The 25,489-nt window shown below is 50.6% G+C and overlaps 1 long non-coding RNA gene across 1 annotated transcript; it reads left to right on the top strand.

The window, feature by feature from the left end:
• The first annotated feature begins 756 nt into the window (after positions 1 to 756).
• Positions 757 to 25,489, top strand: LOC115253385 (uncharacterized). Its single transcript, XR_003891725.1, has 3 exons — positions 757 to 882; positions 2,314 to 2,394; positions 25,337 to 25,489. It is a non-coding gene; the product is annotated as an uncharacterized lncRNA (long non-coding RNA).

Below are 25,489 nucleotides of genomic sequence, written 5' to 3'. Positions count from 1 at the left end.
ATGGTGAGGATTAATGGCCCACTTTTGGGTAATCTCAGTCACTTTAGCATCATTCCAAACCCTCGATTCCACCGTATTACAGCTATAATCGTCGGAGCGACCGTCTGACTTTGTTAGCGCTCATCGGGCCGTTCCTTAAAGCGTGAACATCATTCAGGTCCCTGTGGGGGCCCCCAAAGGACTTGGATGAGCGACGCTGGGCTAGAATTTTCCCTGAAGAGAAGAGAGGTCACCTCTGTACAGCTTAGAGGAACTCTTTGGTGTGTACGTGGAACCATAGTTTGAAACATTTAAGTCACTCCTGATTGGTCAGGCGTCTTTACTTGACGTAGCCTGATCGTCCGTGATTGGCTGGGAGGAGTTCTGCTGCCTCCTGTGGACACATGCGGAAGTGACTAGAGTATAGTTGAATAAGAAGTATGGGGAAAAAATAAAATGGTGGAAGCCACAAAGAGTGTTTTCATCTTATGATATAGCAAGATTTAGCAGTTCAGACCGCATAACTTTATTATTGTTAGCATCGACTCAGCAGCAGCACCTATTAAAAACATGGACCTGGAGATAAAGCCCACGTTACAGATGCACAGACGTCTCTGCGTTTGGGGGGGGCAGAGCCAGGCTGGGTTGTTTTTCAGGTGGATAATTGGAGATTCCCGTTTTACTGGCAGAGATCACTGGGAGTCATGTGCATGGGCGAACAGCTGAAGAGCGACTCCCTCCCTCTTCCTCTCCCTCTCCAGCCGAGTGGTAATTGAGCTGCCAGCTGGCGTCCGACCCACCCGGGGGGGTTACATTCACGACAGTCCGGCTCCGTATCTGCACAGCGCTCCGACAAGAAGGTCATCCCGTACCCATCGAAACGAGACAAGTCCAATCTTTCAGGTGTGACATCTTCACCAATCCCACGCTACATCATTTTTCCTTATGCTGTCAGCACCGCGAGAAATTGATGCATTATAAGCGAGTTCTGCAGGAGGGGGAGGGGGGGGGAGGTTAAGGCGGGAGCGACGCGCTCGGCCGCCATTTCGCAGCTTCAGGTGGGAGTCGGTGTTGCGGCGGTTCTGCCAGGACCGGTTCACGCGCTGCCAGTAAATTGATGCGCTGCATTTGTGCAGGCGCTTCAAATGGGATTTTTCACCGTAGATCCGGACGCCCAATTCTTATTCATGAGAAGCAGACACTGCGGCTTCCTGCCTGCTTTGTTAGCTGCAAATACGTGAGCCCGGCCTCGAATTTGAGCTCTACAAACTCGCAGCCAGGATCCGATACCCTCATCGGGCATCAGATACTCATGCAAATAGGTGCACAACGGGAATATGGGCTGGAAGCTCCGGAGTGGATTCAAGGCTGAACTAATGAGGAACCATGGCGACGATGGCAGCAGTGGCAGCAGGTTCTGGGAGGGGTTTGGAGAACGTGTTTAGAGTTCTAATGAAAAATGACAGCTGAGGTCCGCTGTGATTGGAGAGGAACAGATGTCCCAGTCAGGTGCTCCTTTTTTAGTCAGGAAACCAACTCTTGAACTGGTGGATGATGTCATCAAGGCGGTAATACCGATTAAAAGAGGATCTAAAGAGGCATGAGAGCTTCCCGACCACCTCGCATCAGGAATTCTGATTCTTCAGGCCCTCATTTCTTCTCTTTTCCAATCAGACTTAGAAGTCAAAGGGGAAGATTTTCCCTTGAGAAAATTCCATTTTCCGACATTCCAGGTGTGTTCACCCCTGCCTGGTGGAGCCCTCACGAAGAGCCTAAACTAAAAGAATCTTTTGACCTCTGCTTCTCTTATTCATCCCCGTCATCTCTTTACTTTTATCGCTGAGTCAGTCTCTGCATCCATACATTTCTACTGACAAATCTACTAATCTGGGATTAGCTCATGAGACTCTTCTTTCCCAGGCACTTTTAGCAGCTCCTTGTGGGGGATCCAGAGAACAGATGGGATATAATCCCTCAAGTGGGACTCCTGCGGGGGCCTTTTCCCAGTTTGATTGATCCTAATCAGATTTCAGGATGTGGGACGTCTTTGTAATCCGCACAAGTGGCCACCAAACATCAGCCCCTCCATCAATCTCTCCGAACTCTGGGGGTGCTGAAGTCTGTCCCAGCTTCACTTGGCAGGACTACTCCATGTGGGGGAGGGGGGGTTACCAGTCCATCATGGGAAATAATTGGCTCGTCCAGACTGTACCTGAGGTCAGGAATTCTCTTCTGAACATGGAGTTGACAGGCATGACCATGCTTTAATTTTGAAGCTAATTGACCTTGTTTGGATCCCAGAGTCACTGAAATAGCATCAAATGCTCTTCACAGGTACGGAAAACTGCGCTGAAACCGTCCGGAAAACCCAAACCCGACTTGAGGAGGAGGATGTTCGGGCGAGATATACGTTGGGTGAGTAAACACAGCTAAATCATGGAGCTGCGCTGGGCAATTTGTGCGAAGGTCTGATGAATTGAAGTATTCTGGTTCCTGCTCCTGCGTGATTACCAGTGGGCCATGAATCACCCACTGTACCATCCCGCACCCCCGGCCCCCCCAAGTGAATTAGAGGAGGGAACGCTTTCTAATTAACTGCGGGTTAATTGCTCCAGCGGTTGATGCTGGGGAGTGATGTACATCAGAGACGGATCGCGGACGTCGAGGCAAAACTTTACTGAGCTGTTTAATCAGCCGCCTGGACCTCATTTTAGGCAGAAACATGTGAAAACAGACTCAAGTCTTGTGTTTTGAGGAGATTTCAGGGAGATTTGGGTGGCCGATGTGGGTCTCATGGGCTTCAAACGCGTCGAAGTTCCAAAGTATCAAGCAAACAGAACCAGGAATCAAAAACGTTCCTTTCCGGCGAGATTTGCTTGGATCTGGAGAAGCAAAGTGTCTGATGTCAGGTGACCAGCGCTCAGATCTCCATGGAAATGTGGGTTTGATGGCTGCCGCGTGTCTAAGCTGATAACGGCGTTAGAATGGGGCGTTCGCCACGCTCTCGTGCTTCTGTGCTCCTGGAAACATCGGCAGCAGCGCGTCGTTCCGCTTTATACGACGTCTGATATGGAAACGCAACATTCCTCGACTGATGAAAGCAGAGATATCTGTGCCGGCACGACCGTGCTTGCATGTAGCGGCAGGTATTTTAGTGCCGCCCGGGAGAAAACATCCCGTTTTATGATCCGCTGTGATGTTCTGGAGCTCCTCCCGTCTTCCTGCCTTCTGGAACAACGAGTCCAAAAGCAACGTTTCCATCTCTGCTCAATCTTCCCAAACAGCTTCAATCATCTCCGCCTCGTAACCGTGAACCCTCGTTCTGTGTGGTGGGGAGGGAAAACCATTAGCATGGATGTCATTTAACGCGTGCATCTCCAGGAGTGCGGCTGAGATCCGGGCGGATCCACAAAGGGGGCGTTTGTTCGCCGTTTCTTCACGATGTCGTGTTTTGGCCTGGTCGGCCATCTTGTGGACCCAGAAACGCTGATGCCGGGTTTGTGTTTACCAGAAACAGCCGATGGTCAGGGAGGTTGTTGGGCGAGCGTCACCCCGAGGAGTGTGGGACGGACCGGCTGGCATCCAATTAAACAGGAATAGGAGGGGGGGGGGGGGGGGGGGGGGTCGCATGTGGACAGAGTGATGAAATTCTAGTGAAATCCTGCGCTGATTCTGGTGCCGTCCAGCAAAAACCGGTTCCACACTCCCAGATGATTTAATCAGTGTGAAAACCAGTTCCAAGGTGACACGTGTGGGCGTCATCCTGAATCTGCAGGAATTTTAATGGAATAAATATTGTATTCATGGAATTAAAGAGGTGGAGGCTGATCCCAGTTAATCTAACAGACCCCAGACCAGTCAGCTACGGGCGGCACATGACTGGAGGAGGTCAAAAGGGTTCGTTACTGTCAAGACGTGCACGGAGACTCAACCGCGCAGGCAGTGGGAGCAGCCAGCTAATGTGCACAGCAGAAGGGGCGGAGCTAATTAGACACAGGTGGGAAGCATCAGAGTGACGAGGAGGAGGACGAACAGACGCACGGACAGAAGGAAAGAGGGAAACGCCCCAAAAAGCAATATGTGATATTCCGCTGTCGCTCCGTTGCTCTTCCAAGCTCGTTGTCTCGTTCCTAAATGTTTCCCACATGACCAGATGCCGTCGAGGTTGCCGGGGACGACCCTCCCCGGAGCTCCAGTCACTTCCTGCCGTGCGTCACAGATTAAAGACCCTTTTTTAACGCGACTCTCTTCCTCCCCTGCTTCACATTCGCACGTGCCACCTTTCTACATCCCATCATTTATTTATTTCCCGTCCTCTCTTACGGGGGATGATTGATGCCGGCCGACCCGGAGCGACGCAGGAATGAGATCAGTTCAATCCTGGATCCCGGAGCACGTCGCCGTCATGAGCCGGATGAGTGAACACGCCGAAGGTTGAGGGAAATCCGCCTTTCTAACACTCGGAATAACGGGGACAAATGTGGCGCTGTGGCCTCTTCCCAAAGCTTCCGGCCTGGTTTCCTCAGCAGATCAGTGTTTCGGAAGCGTCTCGTCACTGGAACAGGGTTCGGTATCTGCTAACGCTGTCGTATCTGTCAAATCTGGCAGCGACGGGACACCGATGGGGGGGGGCACGTCAACGTTTTCCTGTCCCTTTAATCTCTCTGCGGGCAAACATATTTCATGGACGAACGCTTTGAGCCGGAGCTGCCATCAGGTTCCCGCCACGCTGACACGGATACCCGGCTCTCTGTGCTGATAGGGACTGTAATCCAAAGGGAATCAGCCAGGAAGGTAATCTCTGTTGGTGAGGGGTTGCTGTCAGCAGAGCTGCAAGAGACGGGGGGGTTGGTCGAGTTTGTTCCATCTGGGTTTAGTTTTTCCTGGATGGGATGTTTCCTCTGTCCTCCTGCCTCAACGTGCTCCACCTGCGTCCAATTCCCTTTGATCTGCTTCCTCCACATCATCTCCTTCTGAAGTCTATTCCTGCCTGATTTCTGTGTATCCGGGAGGTTCTTTACGTCATCGGACAGACATCGGAAGCCCGACTTGGCCGGAACAGTCGGACATTTGCTTTGAATCAAAGCAAATGCTTTGATGTTTTAGAGGAGACCCTTTAACGTCCTCTAAAACACCTTTGCAGTCAAAAATGGTGAAAGTTTGTGGGGGATTGAAGGGGAAAAGCCCGTTTCACGCCTCCATTCGGGTCACTCAGGATGTGGGCGATTACCCTAACGGAGCCTAATGAGGTCACGCCCTGACCCAGGTGTCCCCCTGATCCCTCCTGAGGTTATAAAACTGGTCCCTCCTCCGGTCTCAGAAGGTTTCCGGCCTTCAAGCACCCACCACACGAAGCCGTCCTGCTGTTTGTTACAGTCAGAGGTCAAAGGTCGGCGTACCTCGACTGTCGAACTCACTGCAGCTTTTCTTGTTTGGTTGGGTGAGAGTCTGAAGACTTCTTCACAAACCAAAACCACAGGTCCCCCCCCCACCCCCACCATCAATGCTGAGCTGGAATTTCCCGTAAAAATCAAACAAGAATTAAATAACAAGAAAAAGTTTTCCAAAGCAAAAAAGATTGGGTTTTTTAGGGCTTTTTTTGGACAATCTTAAGCTTTTCTCTTGAAATAAGCAGAAATTGTGAATTACCCCCCCCATCCTTCTGGGAAGTTGGTGGAACCACCAACAACAGTCCCTGGTGAGGGAAGTGCCCGCCACCATTAGCGGGGTGGGAGGGGATCCTGGACAAGATTCACCCACCGTGGGGGGGGGCTGTTTGGGCCGTGTTGAGCTGGGTTATGTGGTTTTTCCGAGAAGTTCCAAGAAGTAATGACCCCTAAAGCCCAAACCTGTAATTCCAGGCGTACTTCTACAAACCCTCGAACAGCCTCGGGTCAGACGAGTCAGAACTGGGTCAAAGGGTAGAATCCTTCTCAAATTCGTCCAAACATTTGCTCATTTTGCCGCTACAGCCGCAGCTACGCTAACAGTGCAGCAGCTACGCTAACGGTGGCGGCGGTGCGTTCACTGTCTCATGCCGACGCGGTTCTTGAACATAAAGACCTCAAAGACGAGCAGGCTCCTGAAGCGATCCCGCTCTGATCCTTCTGCCGGGAGCTTTGCGGCAGAACGTGCGGCGTTGACGCGCTGTCAGAAACAACAACAAACAAGTAAACAAAGAGCAGAAGAAGCAGTGATGTCTGGGCATCTCTGGTGGATTTGCAAAGGAGCGCCGTCTTTGTTTGCGTGGTCGTCTTCGGGGAGCCTCTAATGAATCCCTCCGTAACTCCGTCATGTACAGCCGCAGCTATGCCGGTGTCATAAAAGCGGGCCAAGAAGTCCGCGGAAAGACTCCGGAATGACAACCATGTGACCAAAAAAGCCTGTTTTTGTCCCGTCAGGCAGCGTGGATGCCGTTTGTGGTATTTTAGCCTCCAAAGGCCGATCATTTCTGGCTGTTCTTCAGCTGACGGATTGTCCCGAACGTTCCCGGCTCCCGTCTTCACATCCTGCAACAGCGGCCTGTGGCGGCCTGTGTGATCATGTGACCCTCCCCCATTTGATAAGCAGCAGCACCTCATTAGCGTCAGCCTTGATGAACGTTAGCGCGGGACATTAATGGCGGGTCCAGACCGGAGAGGAGGGTGTTCGGCTCATCTGCATGGAAGGAGGGAGGTGTGCGTGCACGATGGTGCGTTTGTGTTTGTCTGTCGCATTAGTGTTGCAACAGTCCCCCCCCCCCCCCCGCTGCTGACGCCACCGTCTGTTTGGCAGTCTGCACAAGTCTCCTCTGCCCCCCCCCGTTATCCTTTCCTGTCCTCGGCTCCTCCAGCTCAGACCCCTGCGGTCAGGTCAGGTTGTTCTTGGGGGGGGATACCGGTGTGACCCGGGTCGGCCTGGAGGGCGGGGCCTGTGTGAGAGATGAGATGAGATCGGAAACCTGGAGATGAGATTCCAAAAATGGCAAAATAAGAAAAGTGACACTTTTTCCCAATGGAGCCTGTTCACAACCTGTTTACAGCCTGTTCACAGCTTGTTTACGAGTCCGTGGAAATCAGATAATTACCAGATTTCTCCCGTTATCAGACCTTTTCAGTGATTATGGAAACGGCGAGATGTGACATCAGATAACGGCTGATCTGATTAGGATAAATCTGATAAACACATAAACGCTCCTGCTGGAGAACTTCACCTGGTTTATACTGTTTATTTACCACTGTGTGTGTGTGTATGTGTGTGTGTGTGTGTGTGTGTGTGTGTGAGCAGACGATAGAATCACACTGAGGGCAGCTGGTTTCCATTTTAAAATGATCAGCTTTATTCCCACCAGCAGCCTCTCCCGCCCCATCAGAGACGTTGGAAAACTTTCACTTCATCCTGATTTGTTTGCGACTGCGGTTTCCATAGCGACGGCTAACCGCAGCCCGGCGGCTTTTAGCATTCGAGCAAGATTCTTCTATACATGATTTAATTAATATTCAATTTTTCATTTGCGTACAAGCCCAATTTGTTCTGCTTTGACAGACCTAATTAGCGAGGGAGAAACAAAACCAAATTCTCATTAAGTTGAGTCCCGTAACTCCTCGTTTAATCAAAATCGTACGGTTGTGACAGAGAAAGAGGCCAGGATATCTCCAGGCTGTTCGGGTTTGTTTGGATTTGTCATTATTCTTTTGATCGCCGCGTTTTAAATTAAAAGATTAATAAAGAACAGAGGTCATTAAAGCGGACTGGTTGAGTTCAAAAGTGGATTTTTATTTGCTCTGTGACAGACGCTGAGTTGCTTGACTGGAAACATGCTAACGCGGTCGTGGCGTCATCTGAACAAGTTCCTCAAAATGCAGAAGGTTATTTCGTAGTTTTCTTGGTAAATCACAGCAAAACACGCAAAGATTGACCGATGTTACAGGCGAAAAAACATTAAAACTCTATAATTTACATATTTCACATCAGCCTCTGCTTTATTAGCTTGAATGTTGCTAGCTGCTAACGCACTTTGTGAACCAGCGCAGGGCCCCTTTCTTTAATAAAAGAAGAAGAAACCCTCTCAAACAGCTTTTTTCTGTCCCTCTTTGATGATGGAACCGTTGCTATTGCCTTTAGCATCTCTGCCGGCTAATAAATCTCTCTTTTACTCATATGCTAGCATTTGGCTGCCTTCTGATTTAAAAACTCAGGTTATGTGATCCGTGACCGGCTCACGCGTGATAACATCAGGTCTGTCGGCTGACGTGTAACCGTAGCAACAAACTCAGGCTTCACAAGCGCTCGCTGCTGCGGGTGCGTCGACCTCAACACGACGCTGAGCCTCGGATCAAACACAGCACTTCTGAACAACACTGTTGCGTTTTTTTGTGTTTTTTTATATACTTTTGACCTTTGCGCAGCGACGGCTCGTACATCAGGCAGACAGATGCACAAGTGTGTGTGTGTGTGTGTATGTATGTGTGTGTGTGTGGGGGCAGGTTATTTGTTTATGTTCTTTAAAATGTCAGTCCGTTCTGCTCAAACTATTAAATGTGGCTGCGATAAAAGTGGTTCTTATCTTCGGAGGCTGCGGCACCACTGAATAACAATGAGGCTTTTATACCGGGGGGGCCTGAGGGCGTGATCCAGACATCATCATTCCCGTCATTCCCACTGTGTCCTTCTGGGATAATCCATCCTAAACGCAGGAATGGCCTCCCTGATTAGGCCCAAATCAACAGAACTGGCGCTTGTTCTTATTTTGGGCTCCGACGTGATTTCAGATCATTTTCAAACCGTTCCAGCAGAATTTTCAATCCAAGTGGAGACGTTCTGATTGGAGTTGGTAGCGCTTCTCTCACAAGCCCCCGTTCGGTCTTTTCCGGCCGCGTTTGGAGCAGATTGTTACCGTTGACACCGGAGCGTTTGATGAGAAAACTAATTTAGTGCCGCCAACATATTTTTCTGCTGGGGATGGGGGAGCAAAAGTATGTTCGCCTTCGTTATCGGAGGAATCGGCCCCGTTTCCCTAATTTCCCCGGCACCATCGGCAATATTCCGCATGGTCGGACGGTTGAATTTCAACTGATCGCTGTTGAAAATGTGCCCAGTTTAATTTGGGGGGGCTGTGACGAAGAAAAATGGATACTGAAAGTGGAAAATCAAGAAATGGGAGTGAAAGTAGAGGAAGTAAATGGCGATTCGGTCGGTTTGCCTCTTCCACGGACCTCCTGGCGAGGTCAAAGGTCAAGGACGTCACTGACGCCATCTCGCTCTCTTCCCCTCACTGCTCATTGAGGAGGGCTGAAAAAAGAAAGGGAACACTTTTTTCCATCTGGAATTCACCTTCCATTCGGAAGAGCCTCGATTTAAGGAAATCCTCCAGGAATCATCGTTAGCCAGCGCCGGGATCCTCGAAGGTCAACAGCTGTGCGATATTACGCAGCCTTCCAAGAGCAGAAGACGACGGCAAATTAAAGTTTCCTTAGAAATGAAACCGGCGGCTAAAGGTCGCTCTCAGCCAGCGGCGCTGCTCCGCTAATAAAAGCATAATGTCCTCAAAACGAAGGCGTTTGACGGAAACGGCCGGATCGAACCGGACAAAGCCGGTCCAGGTGGCAGCCGCGGGTTCGCTCCGGAGTCGGGTCGAACAAAAGAAGCGCCGCGGTGCTTCTGAAGCAGATTAACGAGTGGACAGACGCAGGTGACCTTGAGTCAAAGCACCTGCGGCGGCGAGATACGGCCGCCGACATGACGGGTGGCCGATAATTCACTGCTTGTCTTTTATCGCTTTCGTTTGCGGCGAACAACCGGCGCGAAGTCGCTCGGAGGAGTAGCTGGTTGGATATTTAGGACAGCAGCCACTTCAGAAACAGGCAAATAAACGCCGATATTTAAGTTTACGCAAAGAACGCGTGTCGCCATCGTTGGGGATCCGGTTTCTGGACTGAGAGCCCTGTTGTTGAAGGTTAACTTTGGTATTAGCGATAGCATCCCACACTTTAGCTGCTTATTTGTTGCTAATATATTAATCTAATATGTATCATCCTCAGGAAATGACCATGTAGCAACAATGCTAACAGAAAGAGGCCTCTTTTTTATTAGCAATAAAGCTGTAGCATTTCTTTCCCCTGGATGTGCTGCTTCCCTCGGCTAACGATTCAACTTTGTTCTGAGGACGTTTCTGTCAATAAATCTAACACTTTCTTAATTAGCCCGCCGTGGCATCAGAGGAGCTAACAGAGATAAACAGCTGCTTTTTTTAAATTTACAGCTCGTCTGTAATGTCTCAATTAGCACGCGCGTTCAATGTGCTAGGCGTCAGATGTTTGGCTTCAAAGGCTGCGACGTTGATCGGGCGCACGAGACTTAGAAAACTCTTCCAGAACAGGAAGTGGAGGCGGGTGTTTTTGGTGAACGCGATCAGGTGTTTTATCCTTAATCAAACGTCTGAGGGAGCCGATATCAGACCCGATGGATGCGTCACCTTTCCCGGGTTCCTCCCCCGTTTTTGGGTTCCAGAATAACCGGCGAACCTGTAATGAGCTGCAGGGAACTAAAGAATATACCTACTGTACGACCGAGGGGGAGAAAACTAGCAATAATTCAGTAAATAGACAGGAAACCTGGGGATCCGGTGGGATCCGGAGCAATTTTTTCCTGTTTTCCTCATTGCTGATGCAGACGCTGGATACCCACATAAATATGATCCAGGTTGAAGCGGAATAACCTGGTCGACGGTTTCAAAGGTCCTTCAATGACGAGCCGCTTTCATCTAACCGCTCGCTAGCAGCGACCAGCTAATGATGCTACATTCAGGAGCAGGACAGCAACAACTGATTGAAGATACTCGAGTAAAAAAAAACAGCCACACGAGGGCAGAAGAGCTCAATGACCTCAGGATCCTGCTGAGGCCACGATCTGGGGGGGCTACAACACCCCCCTCTGGACCATGAAATGACCACGTCAAAAATGATCAACCTATCGTATTTATCTAGAAACTTTATTGAGGATTCTTACAATTGGACGATGTAGCAATAACATCCTGACTAGCTCGTTGGCGTTGCTACTGTAATATCATCGAACAAGTGACGGGATGGACGCTAGGTTGTTTTACAGCCATGGGATCTACTATAGAACCTTGGTGCTGGACGTACGGAGCAGCGGATCCCTGAGCCAGGTTGATTGAAGGAGCATGTGTGACGTGATCTAAAGGCCGGAGCGGATCTGCTGCCAGACTTCCAGAGTCCAATAGGACATCTCCCAGCTCTCCTTCTTTCCACCAGGTCCTTCGCCAACTCTCCAGGGTTGTTTACAGTTTCCGCGGCGACGCAGAAGGACAAAGCGGGGAAGGGGGGGGGGGGTCGTCTCCGGAGCTTCAGAGATCCTCCTGCTCCGACGTTGACCCGCAGCTTCCAGAGACAGTCAGTCTGCCAGTCGGATCCTGACTGGAGCCCAGCTCACCACTGGAAACTGCTGCTTTCCCACAATCACTTTTCTTCTCCTCAGCATCTGCGGCCGCCCTCAAATCTGTCCCGCCGACCACCTCGGCGGCGGCGGCTCCGCCCACAAACCTCCTGTCGGCCAAGTCCTCTGGGCCCGTGCCTGGCGCAGGCTCGACCGGACTCGCTCACTTTGGGTTCTCTGCCCCCCGATTCCATTTTCCAGCCTCGCCGCTGTTATTGTTAGCGTCCTGAACCCCGTTCTGTCTTATTGGACGCCGGAGCGGAAAGTGCGGCGGTCGGATTTGCACGTTCGCCGTGGGGCTGCACGAGTGAACAGCAACAGAGGCGGCGCGGTCGGCCTGAGGAGCTGGAACACTGCTGCTAAGCTAACGGCGCTAGCGCTCCAGCCGTCATTAACTGGCGACCTCGGTCAGGAGACCTCCTTTATTTTGATGCTTCTTCAGCCTCCAAACGCCTGTAATTGCGAACATGTGTTGGGTGAATATTTAAAAGGTGCTGGAGGGAGTCCGCTCCCCCGGCTTTGATCCGCCAAAGCTCCGGCACGACAGCCAAAAGGGATGGAGAGTTCCAGGTGAAGACCTGCTAATTATGAAGCCCCAGGGCTGCTCTCTCGCCGTGACCTCTGCACCGCGCCAGCTGGCGGCCATTTGCAGCCGCCTCCTCAGGGGCTGGGCCGCGTAGCATCGTAGCATCGTAGCATCGGGACCAGAGATGTTAGAAGTTCTGGACCGTCTCACAGGAAGGTTCCTGGTGCTCGGGGACGGCGGGTTAGAGAAGCTCTCTGAAGGTTCTTCAGCATTTAAGATGAAAACAACAGGTTCTCTTTCATGTTTGGTGTAAAACATAAAGTCTGGAGACAACAGATGATTCAGGGATTCACCAGGATATTTCCTGGAGGGGAAAAACACCCTGACAGAATCCATCCAGAACACAGGAGAGACGGACCCGAAACCTTCTGCACCAGAAACCACCGAGGAACCGGAACACCAGCCTCCTGCTGAAACTCTGTCTCCTGCCTTTCTTTTCTTCTTCATCCTGATGTGATTTTTGTGATGGTAAAATGTGTGTGTGTGTGTGTGTGTGTGAGTGATGTTCTGGTTCTGGTGTTTTGGATTTGCTTCTCTTGATATTTGCCAGCTAACACAGAAACACAGCAGCTCTGCTGTTGTGTTGAATCAAAATCCAGTAAAATTACAGCTTCCTGAACACCCCCCCCCCCCATCCCAAATAAGCAGGGAGGATTTTCATCTCTCTCTCCCTCACACACACACACAAACACACACACACACGCACGCACATGCCTCTGATGCAGAGCTAAAGACAGTAGCAGCATCAGGTTTGCTCAGAGGTCAATTCTATTTAGAGAGCAGACACTCAGACTCCTGGGGGGGGGGGGGGGGGGGGTGCCTTGTAACACGAAACTGGGCAATAGTAGAAATCATTGCTCACACAGGTGTGCGCGCGCGTGTGTGTGTGTGTGTGTTTGTGTGTGTGTGTGTTTGTGTTTGTGTGTGTGTGTGTTTGTGTGTGTTCCTTCTAAATTAGAATTTTCCAGTGTTTCAGGAATGTAACAGGGTTCAGTGTTTCCAGCGGGTGAACAGATCGATGTCGCACGTTTTTAAAAGGCAAACAACAGTGGGGGGTGGAGTGTGGGGGGGGGTTGTTGCCTTTACGGCCCAACAGTTGCTAAATGTTATCACTTTAAATACGGAGGGGGCTACGTTCATCTGCTGGACCAGGCAGAAGCTCATCAGCCTGGTATCAGAGCGGGAGAAGCAGCGACGAGCAATTCGGTTTAATGTCAGCCTATCAGAGCTAATCGCCCCCCCCCCTCGCCCCCCTGTCCCCCCCATAAACAAACCCACCGCATCCTCTAGTGATAAAACATGCACCAGATCCACATAATTATGGGAACTGGAGGAGAAATTGAAGCCAAATAAAGAACAAAAAGGGCTTTTCTGCACATTTGGATGGCTAAGCTAAGCTAAGCTAAGCTAACCGTGGCTGCGCTACGTAGCATGTGATGAAGGGAAGCCTGAATAGTTGGTGTCTTCCAATAATATGATCCATGTGTGATCTTTGAACAATGAGATCAGACAATACAAACACGGCAAGATGAGCGGCGTGTGTGTGTGTGCGTGTGTGTGTGTGCGTGTGTCAGAGTTCGTCTCCATGCCGCTCCTACATGGTGTCGTGGCTTCTCTCCTCCTGCTGCTCTCGGCGTGACCTGAGCGGGACTAAACCCAAACACAGGAAACGCTGAGGAGGAAGGAGTGGAGCACTAGAAGATCAGAACTTCACGGGTTTTAACCCCGACCTTCCTCGTCAGGACGGTTCTGTTCCATCCCCACCAGGTTCTGCTTCAGTTGGCTGAAACTGAAAAGGCCGGAGACGAGTCCAGGAGGTTCCGCAGTCAGTTCGGAATTTTATTCAGAAGATGTGTGTGTGTGTGTGGGGGGGGGGGGGCGTATGGGGAACGCCTCCCTCTCCTGGATGATTAATGCTCCCAATCCTGCTTAATCTGATCCAAATGAAATGTGTAAACACATTAAACGCTGCGGCGCCGCCGCTCATTTAATGAGGCGACCTCGTGCGCAAACAATGCCGGCAACGCGCACGAGGGCGGAGCAGCTTGATGCCGCAACGCCAAAAACTTCCAGAGTCGTCTGAATAGACAGAAAGGGGATTGGGGGGGAGGGGTAATTAGGCTAGCGTCCACCTGTCCAACAAAAACAGCCCCAGGGACGTCGGGTAAAAACCAATCCCACATTCACCCCGCGTCTGCATGGCTCCGCCCCCCTCCCCCCTCCCTCCCCAGGACACAAGGACCAGCAGAAATGGGATGTTTCCTGCTGAGGAAATCCCTCTTTAAACACCGGAGCGTCTGATTGGCTCCGCCGCTCTCGCTATCTTAATTGTCAGCAAATGTTAGCAGTTAGCATGCCAGCAACCGTCCCGGGCTCTTCTTTGATCCTGGAGCCCGTCTCTACAAGGACATGTGGATGAACTTCCCGGGGCTCTCGGACAGGATTGTCCCATCCGTCAATAGATTTGCTCGATTCCTCGCTGATTTAGAATTCAAAGAATCCACTTTCCATCCCTCTCGCCGTGACGGCGTTCTTGGCTCTGACCTCCTGACAGCATCAAAGACGGCGTTTCGGTGTCCGAGAGGCAGGAATTATAGTGAAATCGCCTTGAAGGAAACTACAGAATCCAACCGGATCAAGCGGAACGTACCATTTCCCATCTGTGGGTGATGATTGATGTAATTAGGAGTCATGGAGCAGCCACTGATTGTTGCAGCAGGAGGCAGATACGACACTTTGAGCCACCAGACGCTGATTGCTGAAGAGCGGTCGTTGCTATCGTGTTAGCTATGCTATTGTATTAGCTGTGCTATCGTGTTAGCTGTGCTATCATGTTAGCTGTGCCATGGTGTTAGCTGTGCTATCGTGTCAGCTGGATCCGGCTCGGTCCCGTCACATTTACACGCGCTGTGATGCAGATGGAAGCAGCTTCTGGACACAGGTTCATGAATGCACCGTCTGGAGCGTCGGGGGGACGTTGATGGGCGGCCATGTTGGGGACCCGTCGCTAGGATTCGCCTGCAGAAGCAACTCCGAGATGCCAACGCTGGTTTCCTTTAGCGACCGTGGGACGTTCAGCTCTGTCCAGTGAGGCCGCGGCCTGGACCGCCGCGACCGAGGCTCCTCCCTTTCCGTCCTCTCATCGTGAAACTTTAGCATTAAACAAAGCTCTAACGCCTGTGAGTTAAAAACTGCTGTAATTATTCTCAGTATTCGGTCACAACCTGATTGTGCGACTTCGAATCGCCGTGGGAGATAAAAGCAATTTGACGTTGTTCCTTTGATACGGCGCCGATGTTTGCCGTTGTGCTTGAGTTGTTTGGACAGTTATTAAATTACTTTCCTTCCCGCTGTCGCCATGGCTGCCAGCTAGCTGCTGCACACGACGGTAACCCGCTTCAACGTGTTGTTTTTCTTTTGAGCTGCCACAGCAAAGCTGTGTTTCTACCAGTTTGTGGATATTTACAGAACCTGAAGACGGAGTTCACCGGTACGAACTGTTTAAGGTTCAAAGGTTCGGAAAAATAACCCGGTGATGCGTTCAGGTGCTATAAACTCAGTTGGATTTTTCTAAACCCGTCCTGCCAAGACATCAAAACAGCATTTTCATGCTTTTACAAGCTTCGGTGCAACGTAAACATCCGTCTGCAGCCTCTAATCCGTCCTCCAGTCGGGAGTTTGTCAGGCACGGCGGTGCGTTCGGGGTGTTTGGGAAGCATGTGATTGCCATTACTGCGCTTTATTGGCTCGGAGGGTAATGATGCGTTTCTGCGGCTCACAAACAAGCGACGCCGGTGCTGAATCTGAGGATTAGAGGTGTAGTTCGTCTCCAAACGGCACGTCTGTTCCGGGCCCTGTAGATGGATTTTGGTTTCTTTGATTGAACTGCCGAAGCCTCTAGCTAGCGCTTTAGCTGCTTTATGCCATTAGCACAAATACATACTATGACCTTACGTTACTGCTACAGCTGCGTAACCAGACAGCGCTTTAGGTTTGAACTGATCACGTGACGTCGGAACACAGGTAACATTTCACACCTTTGCTTTGATCTTCGCTTTGATCTGTGCTGGGATAAACCACCTGGATATACCTGCAGCTGATAGCGGCCAACGGGCCGCATCCTTTAACGTCCTTACTCTCAATGTCTCCATGGTGACGCATCATGGCCCCACAAGCGAGTCGGACCCAGACTGCCGGTGGCGGAGCGAGGGGGACAAACACAAGATCAAAGCCTGTCAGCACCTCTGGGCCGAGCGGCGAGCGACGGATGGACGGTCCGTCCAGAGAAACGAAAACGACCCGACACTTCAACAGCTTTGAGCAGAAGGCTGATTCCCGTGAACGTGGGGCTCAATAACGGCGTGTACCCACCAGCCCCCGGCTCTCCTGGGATCGGCCCGACCGCCGCGCTCCGTATAATTTAGTCTAAATATGATCATTTTTGATGAAATGCGCCGCGTTCCAAACCAGGCTGTTGCTGGCCCGAACGCTTTCATTACCCCGGCTTCAGAAAGTTCCCAAATGTCCCTCCTCCGACCGCTACATCTTAATTACCATCCACGGAGCGGACGTGTCATTTGAGACGAGCCGCTCCAGATGTTTGAGCGTGCGCCACAAATAGCCTGTTCGCGCACACAAATTGAGTTAGCATAATGAACGACCCGAGCGGCTTTTGTTGCTCTCGTCAGAGCGAAAACTGGACCTGCGCGACGAGGACAGGGACGGGGGGGCGAATATCTGTATCCCAGATATGGTGAGAGCGGAGCAGACCGAACACCCCCGCAGAACGCCTCCTGGCAGCGCTTCACTCTGACATGTCCGCCGAGGGATGATGGATGAGACGCTCGTCAGGCGGAGGAAAGCGGACGAGCCAGTTTGTCCCAAAAAGACGAGCCAGAGTTCAGATTAGAGCCTTTCTGCAGCGCCGGGAGAGAAACTGAACCCAGGCCGCCGCCGCCGCTGCTTCCACTATTGAGGCTAAAGTAACGTAAAACCTTGTGTTTGTTACGTTAGTCTTCGTCCAGACTGGCTAATGGGGGCCGCTGAAAGCTCATGGATGATGAATGAGCTTCGCTGTCGAGCCGCCAGCAAATGAATCTTCGTCCCTTTTTGATATGAAAATATTGGCTCGTGATTAAACCCTCTGGGGTTCTGCCCTGCGATGGCCTGGTGACCTCTCCTCGTCTCTGTGCCCCGTGATGCTAATTTAGATTAGGCGACGGCCGGGAGGACAGTTAGCCAAGTTTCAGTTGAGCTTTAGCCAAATTTCTGTTCCTGGTGAATTTTGACGGCTCGAGTTTGGCGCCTTGAGCCTGGTAACGCCCCCTACTGCACATGGCGGGAACTACACGGAGATTTCAGGCTAGTGCTAGCTAGCGTAGCATCGGTAGCCTTTCCACATCACCGGTTTTCTGTGGAATCAGAAACTCCTCAGCAGCTCCAGCATCCCTCGTCTGTCTTGAGCCTCTGACTCAGCTCAGAGACCAAAATCAGCCTGAGTCAGCAACAAGAACCCCCCCAGTAATATTTCTGCTCAAACAGCAGCCGGATGGCAGGTAAAGAAGTGACACTGGCGCGCAGATTAGCGTGATTTAATACTAATCTAGCAGATCGCGGCATTGTTAGCCTGTGATTACGCGACTAAGCTTGGACTCGGCGAGCAGGGCCAAGTGGTTTAGCGGTTTCCAAGGGTTATTTTGGTCTCTGTCCGGTTCAGGCATATGGTGCGCTGCAGAGCCAAGATCTCCCGGCTCCCTCTGGCTGCGTCATCGCCCTTTTCCACTCAGATAATAATCTCACTGCGGCAAAAGCATCGAGTCAGGCCCCATTTGGATTAAACCATTGCTTTTGTATCGCCTGACAATAAAAATCCAGCACAAAGAGTTGATTAAATGAGCTAATGAGCTCCAGAAGACTTCACGATAAAGTTCTGGCCGAGGATCAGCATTTAGCAGCTCCTCTCAAAATGCTTAAGGTAACAAGAACGTTTAATGAACAGCTCCTGATAAGGTGCTCGATTATTGAGCCGTGGATTATTAACGGACGTGATTTAATCACCTATTTAGGTCCCCGTAAGGCTAAACGCTCCAACCCCGTGTGGTCAAATCAGGGACGGCGACACAAGACGCAGCGGCGTCGGCGGCGCCATCGAGCGAAACGCGCAATTCCAAAACTAAATTAACTGTCATCGCCGATGTATCTTATCAAATCCAATCTGCCTGTGAACCCGGCTGCTGCTGTCAGCCTGGCGTTAATCCTGATCACCGTGAGAGTCCCGCAGCAGCGGGTTCCTCCCACGGTACCAGCAGACGGTCAGAACCTCCCTCTCAGGTCCCTTTGATTTGATAAAACTCCTCCTAAATCAAAGCAGCCGGCCAGCTATTTTCCTTTGATCCCCACTAGACGATTCACTTTGCTCCCTTTGTATTTCCTTTCTTCTGTCCTCCAGACGTTCAGCTCGGCGCCTGTCAGGAGTCAAACAGAAAGCTGGAGAAATGGCTCAATTTTAGAGGCTAATTGGAAGCTTAAAACGTGTCTGGAGTCAAACTATGAGCGTTTTACGTCTTCGGAGGCGATTGTCAAAACAGGCTAATGGCTCTTAAGTGATTCTCTTATTGTGTTGGACGTTAATTCTGGCTGGGCTATAACACAAACCATTAAACTCCTCTGCACTCGCTTAAGAAAATGGATTTACTTATAGTCCTCTCAAAACAGAAATGCTATTAAGTGTTCTTTATGCGTCGGCATTGTGAGAACTCCCAGTTTATGAAAATTAGATTTTAAAAAGAGGAGTGCCGAAACAACAAAACCTTTTTTTAAAAAATCTGTGTGCAGGTGATTTTAGTAGTTTAATCCCTTATTGAGCCATTAAAACGGGTAAAAAAAACCCCGCTTTCTTTTTGTCATTTTGTCGTCGACAGACTCTTTCTCTCTTTCAAATTCCCCTTTTTTTTCTTTGCAAGCGTGGCTGAGCGGAACTTCCGTTTCTAAAGTTGTTTATTACCCTCGGCTGGCTGACAATAGATGTGTTGAGAGCCGCCGGAGGTTCGGCTGCCTCCGAACAGCCCTGGAGGGTAACGCAACTACTGTCTACGTGCTAGCATCAGCGGCGGCGCGCTAGAGAGGCTCTCGAACGAGGCCGCTGAGAGGAAGAGTTGATGAGGCCTTGACGGGTGTGTTTTTCGGTGTTAGTCTGGCGTTCTCCGACCTGCAGTCCAGAAATCTAGTTTTCCTTCTTCCGTTTGGGACAAGAACAAGGAAGTGATCCAAACAGAGCGCCTTGTTAGCTCCACCGGGATGGTTTGTTTAACCACCGAGATTGTCCCTAATGAATTCAGCCCTAATGAAGTCAACGTTGATCTCTTTTAGTGATTAATCACCAAACATCTCGCATAATTAACTGCTGCTGGCGGCGACGGCGGCTGTTCCCTGCACCGGCAGAGGGAGGCGCTGTCGTTCGAGTGACTCTAAGAGAGCGACAGGTGCAAATCTGGCTAAGCTAATGGATCGGTAGCTCAGCGTTGCTCTCAGCCCCGATTACCTCCCGTAAGTCCCTCTGGCTGATGCCTCGGAGGCACGCGCCTGCTGCTCCCCGTCGGCAAATCCACAAACCTGGAAACCAAAGAGGATTTGATCAGCCCTGGGTTGGGTTAATCTATCGACAGGTAAAGATAAGCGCTAACGATCACCAGGATCGTCCCCTCAGCAGAGAGCTTGGCTCCTGGTGTGTGTCAGCGATTAGATGCTCCCCAAGGACACTAAACCAGCAGAGACGGCAGAAATCATTCATTATCATGTCGATGCGTTCCGACGCTACAAGTCTCGCTGCGCAGTGGAGGATGGAAGGTTTCCGAAGTGATTAGCGAGAGAAACACGAGCAATGTTGATACTTGACATGGGAAAAAGGCAAAAACCCAAAATGAGATTACTGGAGATGCCCAATTTCCTGTCACAAGATCAAATAAAGACCGAGAGGGAGGACGGATCAGTAGAAGGTCGGACCGCCGATCGTACTACCGGCTAAACCACGAGAAAAGGAAGGAGAGCCCATTAAATCAAGCTAGCTTTGAATATATACATCTGCCAGCAGAGTCTATTCAAAACATCTAGTAGAAAACAGGTCACGACTAAAGATACTAGCGACTCCTTCAACGCATCCTCTTAAAATGTTCCTTTGATGATCAAAGCAAAAGAAGCAAAAGTACCATAAAGGGAAAAACCTGCAGTTTGTCGCGTATTGAGGGAAAGACGTGATATATCGCTATAAAACAGTAATAATCGGAGGCTTCTACCTGCTGTGGGTTTGATTCAAGGACTAATTAGATGGAGGCTGTGATACCAGAACAAAGCCCCTTTGTCACGTTATATCTTCAACATGCATAATTAGAAGGACAAACAGTCAGAAAGCTGCTGGGCTCTGAGTCAGGAAAGACTCCAGAGCGTAATCTCTGCGTTGGTAATCAGCCTTGGCTGCTTCTCCGGTGTGATGTTCTATAAATACGAGGGTGATTTTGTCACTTTTTCCTCCCTTTTCGGGCTGGGATGTGGATCAACCGGGTGACTGAAAAGAACAAAAAAGAAAAAAAGGCTTTGAAGCCTGTTAACAATGGAAGCGTGGAAGCTCCACTCAGGGCGCTCGTGTCTCTGGTGAAGTTCATTTGTCATCATCCATCTGAGCCTTTCTCCCTTCTAATTAGCAGGGGAAGGAGAGAAGGAGGAATCGTGTTCCTGTTGAAAAGGCTCCCAGGGCCGTGCCGGGTCCTGGGTTCACTGTTGGGACTGAGAAATACTGATAACTGTCACGGCTAACAGCTGGTCAACTTGTTGACATAGAATACATGGTTGTCTGCATAAAAGAGCTTTTCAGGGCTAAACTCCGTCTGTTTCTACCAGCATGTTGGTCTCTGCCGCATCCTGTCCTACAGAAGCTGCTTCTCCGTCTCTTCTCTTCCAGACACCCCCCCCCCCGGCCTCTCTGAGCAACACACCGAGCTACCAGACGTTAGCGGTTTCACCTACGTGACGCTCGTCCTGACATCCGTTCACAGAAACCACGATCCCAGGTGGTCTGGAACACTTGTGACCGCATTCCTCCAGGAGTGAGGACCCAAATGTGTCCCGGGCCACATTTAAAGGACCACCTACTGAGTTTATGTAACCATCTCCCCTCCAGACACCCAAACAGATGAGGAGCTAAAAGGAGCCTTTGCGCTCTATCGCTAACTTTTATCACTGAGAACTGTTCACACGGTTAGAGGAAACATGTTAAACGGGGTGAAAACACACCGGCTCCCCGACCAGCCGCCACCTCCTCCGCTCAGGTGCACATTCAAGAAGCGTGGTGGCCCCCTGCTGAGTCTGGAGATGCTCCACAGCACTCAGGTGCTACGACAGCTGTGCGGCCTGAGGAGACATGCTCCCAGTTAAACTACACACCAGGACCGGGAGATCCAGTGATTTCTGATGGACCCTAAGCCTTCAGCAGCCTGGTGTTTGACCTTTTCACCTGGGAGGACGACGTTTGCTTCTGCTGAATGTTGCTGACGTTTAGCCGGACCAGAATTCTGTGCTGCTCACCTGCCAACAGGCTGATTCTTCCTGCTCAGCAGTTGTAATCCCCTGTCCAGATAATCCCAATTAGTCCATTATTTGCCTTCATAAGCCGCGTGTTGTGAACTGCTCATACACCCTCTGTATGTGTGTGTGTGTGTGTGTGTGTGTGTGTCTCAGAATTCCTGACCGATTTCACTACAAAGTCGATCTCGCCGTGTGTCCTCTGGAGGGAGGCTGTTAGCCACACCTGCCCCCGGTCCAGAGACATCCTTTGGGTCCAATTACTTGTCAGGTGACCTCCACCCAGCACCAGAACACATAGAACAGTGTAGATATGTGTGTTTTCAGTGGCTAATTAGCCGCAGCGGTGGACACGACCGTCCATACCGGGAAGGCAGCAAACATCACAGTACAGAGCAGAATGAAGCTAATTGCAGGCTTTAGCGTCTACGTAGAGGGTTGGAATGAAGCGCTGCTGGTCAAACACAACTTGTCACACAACTGGAAGGTCCTCATCTGCAGCATGCTGTCTCTGTTAGCATTAGCATTTACTGAATTGTTCAATAAACCATCGTCCCTATGGGTGGAGCCGGTGAATCGATATCGGCGCTACACAAACATGCTAACATGTCCTCCTGCATCCCATCCTCGTCAGAAGCATTCTGGGAGAAGAGGTTCCTTCAGCAGGAGCAGCACTAACGAGACTCAGATGAGGGGCCAGATTAAGGGAGGAGAGGTGGCAGTGGCGGCTCCCTCCTCACAGGATACGGGTCTAATCTGAACTCCGCAGGTGTGCAGTTAGCAGCGGCAAGGTGAGCCGAGCGACTCGACAGAGATTTAACGACACAAACACAGCGGGGACGTTCCCTCACGGGAGGCTGACAGAAGTGATGAGTTTTAGAGGGAAGGAGGGATGTGGAGGCGTTAAAATCAAGCTCACCTGCTGCATCAGGTGGGATTTCTTATTTTAAGGGGGGCGTGTCCCAACATGCCCCGCCCCTCTGCACGGCTAGCTTAGCGGATGCACCTACCAGGCCGGCACGGACACGGAAAAGGAGCAGTACCCAGTCAGAAATCCTTAAAAAAGGTTCAAAAAAGAGTTTCTGAACATTCTTGAGGTTTGGAAGTTGGAACTCTCGCCGGCTCAGAAGTGTCTGGGTCACTGAAGCTTCCGGGACAACATTTGTGAATCATTTAGGGAGCTGCTTCAAAGATTTTCCACACTTTTAGTTTCAAGCAGCCCGGCTCAAAGAGAATCATCAACCGTCAGCTTGAGGATGCGGTTTGGACTCCAGCTCTGGAAGCTCCGTCCAGGACAGGTAGCAAAAGAACAGCTTCCAGAGCTTCACATCTGGGTCGCTATTGGCAACACCACAGAAGGAGTTTGGGCTCTTTCAGGACCCTCCCGCTCCCATCAGATTCCCTGGTGATCTTCCGGGCCCTCGGCTCTAAGAGGGACAGCTTCGCTCTGCTAGTTGAAGCTTTTTGAACTGTCTTCTTCTTTCCCTACCTTCAGCAGTAACTCCTCCTCCATCCGCTGGCGGCGTGGACTGTTCCAGCTCAGCAGAATAAAGCTTTAAAGCCACGGTTCATTTGTTTTCACCGCCACAGATGGAGTCCACCGACGGTTCCTGGCTCTTTTTGCCGCCGTGCTGCAGGCGCTGGTCTGCTCTCTGGCTTCCCCGCCGGCCCTCTTCCTCCTCCTCCTCCTCCTCCTCCTCCTCCTCCTCCTCCTCCTCCTCCTCCTCCTCCTCTTCCACACATTTGCTGCCAGCTTTGTGTTTCTAACCTGACTCTGAACTCCGGCTTATTTGTCATCGTTCCTCGCTGTGATTTTTCCACCATGATGCTCAAATATTTGTACCCATTTGCAACAGAAAAACACAATCAATCAGCGGCTACAATAAATTCCGGATTCACCTTTCTGGCAGCTGTTTGGATGAAAAGAGATTTACCACCAGGACAGATGTGTCCACCCTCTATCAGGATGTGGTGGACCCCCTGTGGGAGTGTCTACGCTCACACTCTCCTCGCTCCTGGGAAGTCGAAGTTGCCTGTTGGAAACAATGCTGCATTCAGGTGCCGTTTGACATGGACGTTAGCTAAAAACGCCTCGGTAGCGGGAGTATTAGCAACTTTCTGATGTCAGAACAACTTCTGATCTGGAAGCTTCCTCCAGGCTGTACAAAGTTTGCTAAATCCTGGACTTTGGACCTGGCTCCTCTGACAGCTTCCCGCTCCGGGTTCACATGTCGAGACCTAAAATGGCAGCTGCCAAAGTTTTGTAGGTGTGCTCTGGTTTGTTGTGCACTAGTGCCCCTGGCCGTTGAAGATACTGGCTTCTGGGAATGCTGATGGAGTTTCAGCCTCCAGCTGATGCTGCTGCTGATCTTCTGCTGAAGTTTGGAAGATTAGAAGAGACTCAGCTGTCGGAGCCAAACGCTGACCTTTAATAACCGCCTTCACTCGGCGGCGTCCCCGCTGGATTAGCCTCACCTCTTTACATCAGCCTCACATTTCCAGATGAATGTTTACGGCAGCACACTCATCCTGGCTGAATAAATCCTTCAGATGTTGACGAGCTCAAGGACAGGAACTCCCCAAAGTTGGCAGACATCCTTGTGAAGAGACGCGCAGCTCTCCTGAGAGCGGCCGCCAGCGTCCTCAGTCTGTCCAAAACACTTTAAAAGGGCAGACGTGAGACAGTCTGGTCCAACCTGGAGAGGCAAACCGGTCCGACTGGAATGGTTGAGTTTCACATTTAAATGTTGGGGGGAAAAAAGGACGATATTGTCAGTCATTCGTTTGGGAATAATTGGAATGCTACGGGATTAGGACATACTGTATATAAAAGGATATTTGAAAGTTTGTCGCTAATTTATTCCCTTGCATTTAGGAACACATGTTAGCTTTAGCTTTAGCTTGCAAATATCTCATGGCGTGAGGTTATGATGCGATTTATTGCTCTTCAAAACATTTTCAGGTAATGTTTTCCAAAGAACAGCTTCGAATTTTGCAAAACTCGATAATCTCGTCTGAGTCGGGGGCAAAAACCCGGCGTTCCTGAGACAGAAACATCAGAATCCATCGCTGCTGACGCTGCAGAGGGACGGCGCCGGCGCCGTCCTCAGGCGGCCCAGTTGGGGTTTGAGGCCGTTTGAGCGACCCGGTAGAAGCACGAATGCAAATGAAGCAATCAAAGCATAAAAAAAACCAAATAAAAAGTCTTCCACCTGGAGCAGGAACACATGGAAGAAGAAATCACAGCCAGGAAGAATAAAGCATTAAAAGAGTAACATGTATTTCCATGGCAACGCGTAATTAGCCCCTGACAAAATCACTTCACTCACCACTTCAAGCGTGTTTCTCTGCAGGAAACTGCACTCGAGTCAGTTGTTCTTCGGTGGAAAAGGGGTTACTTTTATTTCTTTGGAACAACAGCCTCTCCGAGAAGGAAAACACGTCATTCAGAGGTTTCTCACCACAAATCCCGCTGCTCCGCGGCGCGTTGGCTCGGAATCCACTTCAGCAGGGGCGAATCTGCAGCTTCAGAGCGAGAAAAGCTGAGAAAAACAGACCCGAAGCCTCAAATACAGTCACTCAGGGATCCTGGAGAACAACGAGGCCTTCAACGCTCCTGATGAACCTCTAACTGATGCCGCCGCTCACCTGTACCACCGCGGTGAACAGGCTTGAACAGGACGGTGTGGAAGCGTCGTAATTATCTGTTCAAAGACGAGACGTGAAGCCCGTCTCAGGAATTAATGATCTGCGTTGTCTCTCCAGTCTGCTCAAGGTCGAGCGGATCACTTCTTCAGACCCGAGCGGCTCCGATCCCGTCCCTGATCGGACTCTGAGGTGTTAATAAATGGATCGAGGTGAAGGACAGAAGAGCAACCAGGTCCAAACTTCCAGCCCACAGGAACAAAAGCTGGTTTG

This window comes from Takifugu rubripes, chromosome 17 (genome assembly GCF_901000725.2).
Source record: "Takifugu rubripes chromosome 17, fTakRub1.2, whole genome shotgun sequence".
In the NCBI taxonomy this organism is placed as follows: Eukaryota; Metazoa; Chordata; class Actinopteri; order Tetraodontiformes; family Tetraodontidae; genus Takifugu; species Takifugu rubripes.
The sequence above is the reverse complement of the archived record's forward strand: the minus strand, read 5'-3'. Positions and strand labels throughout refer to the sequence as shown.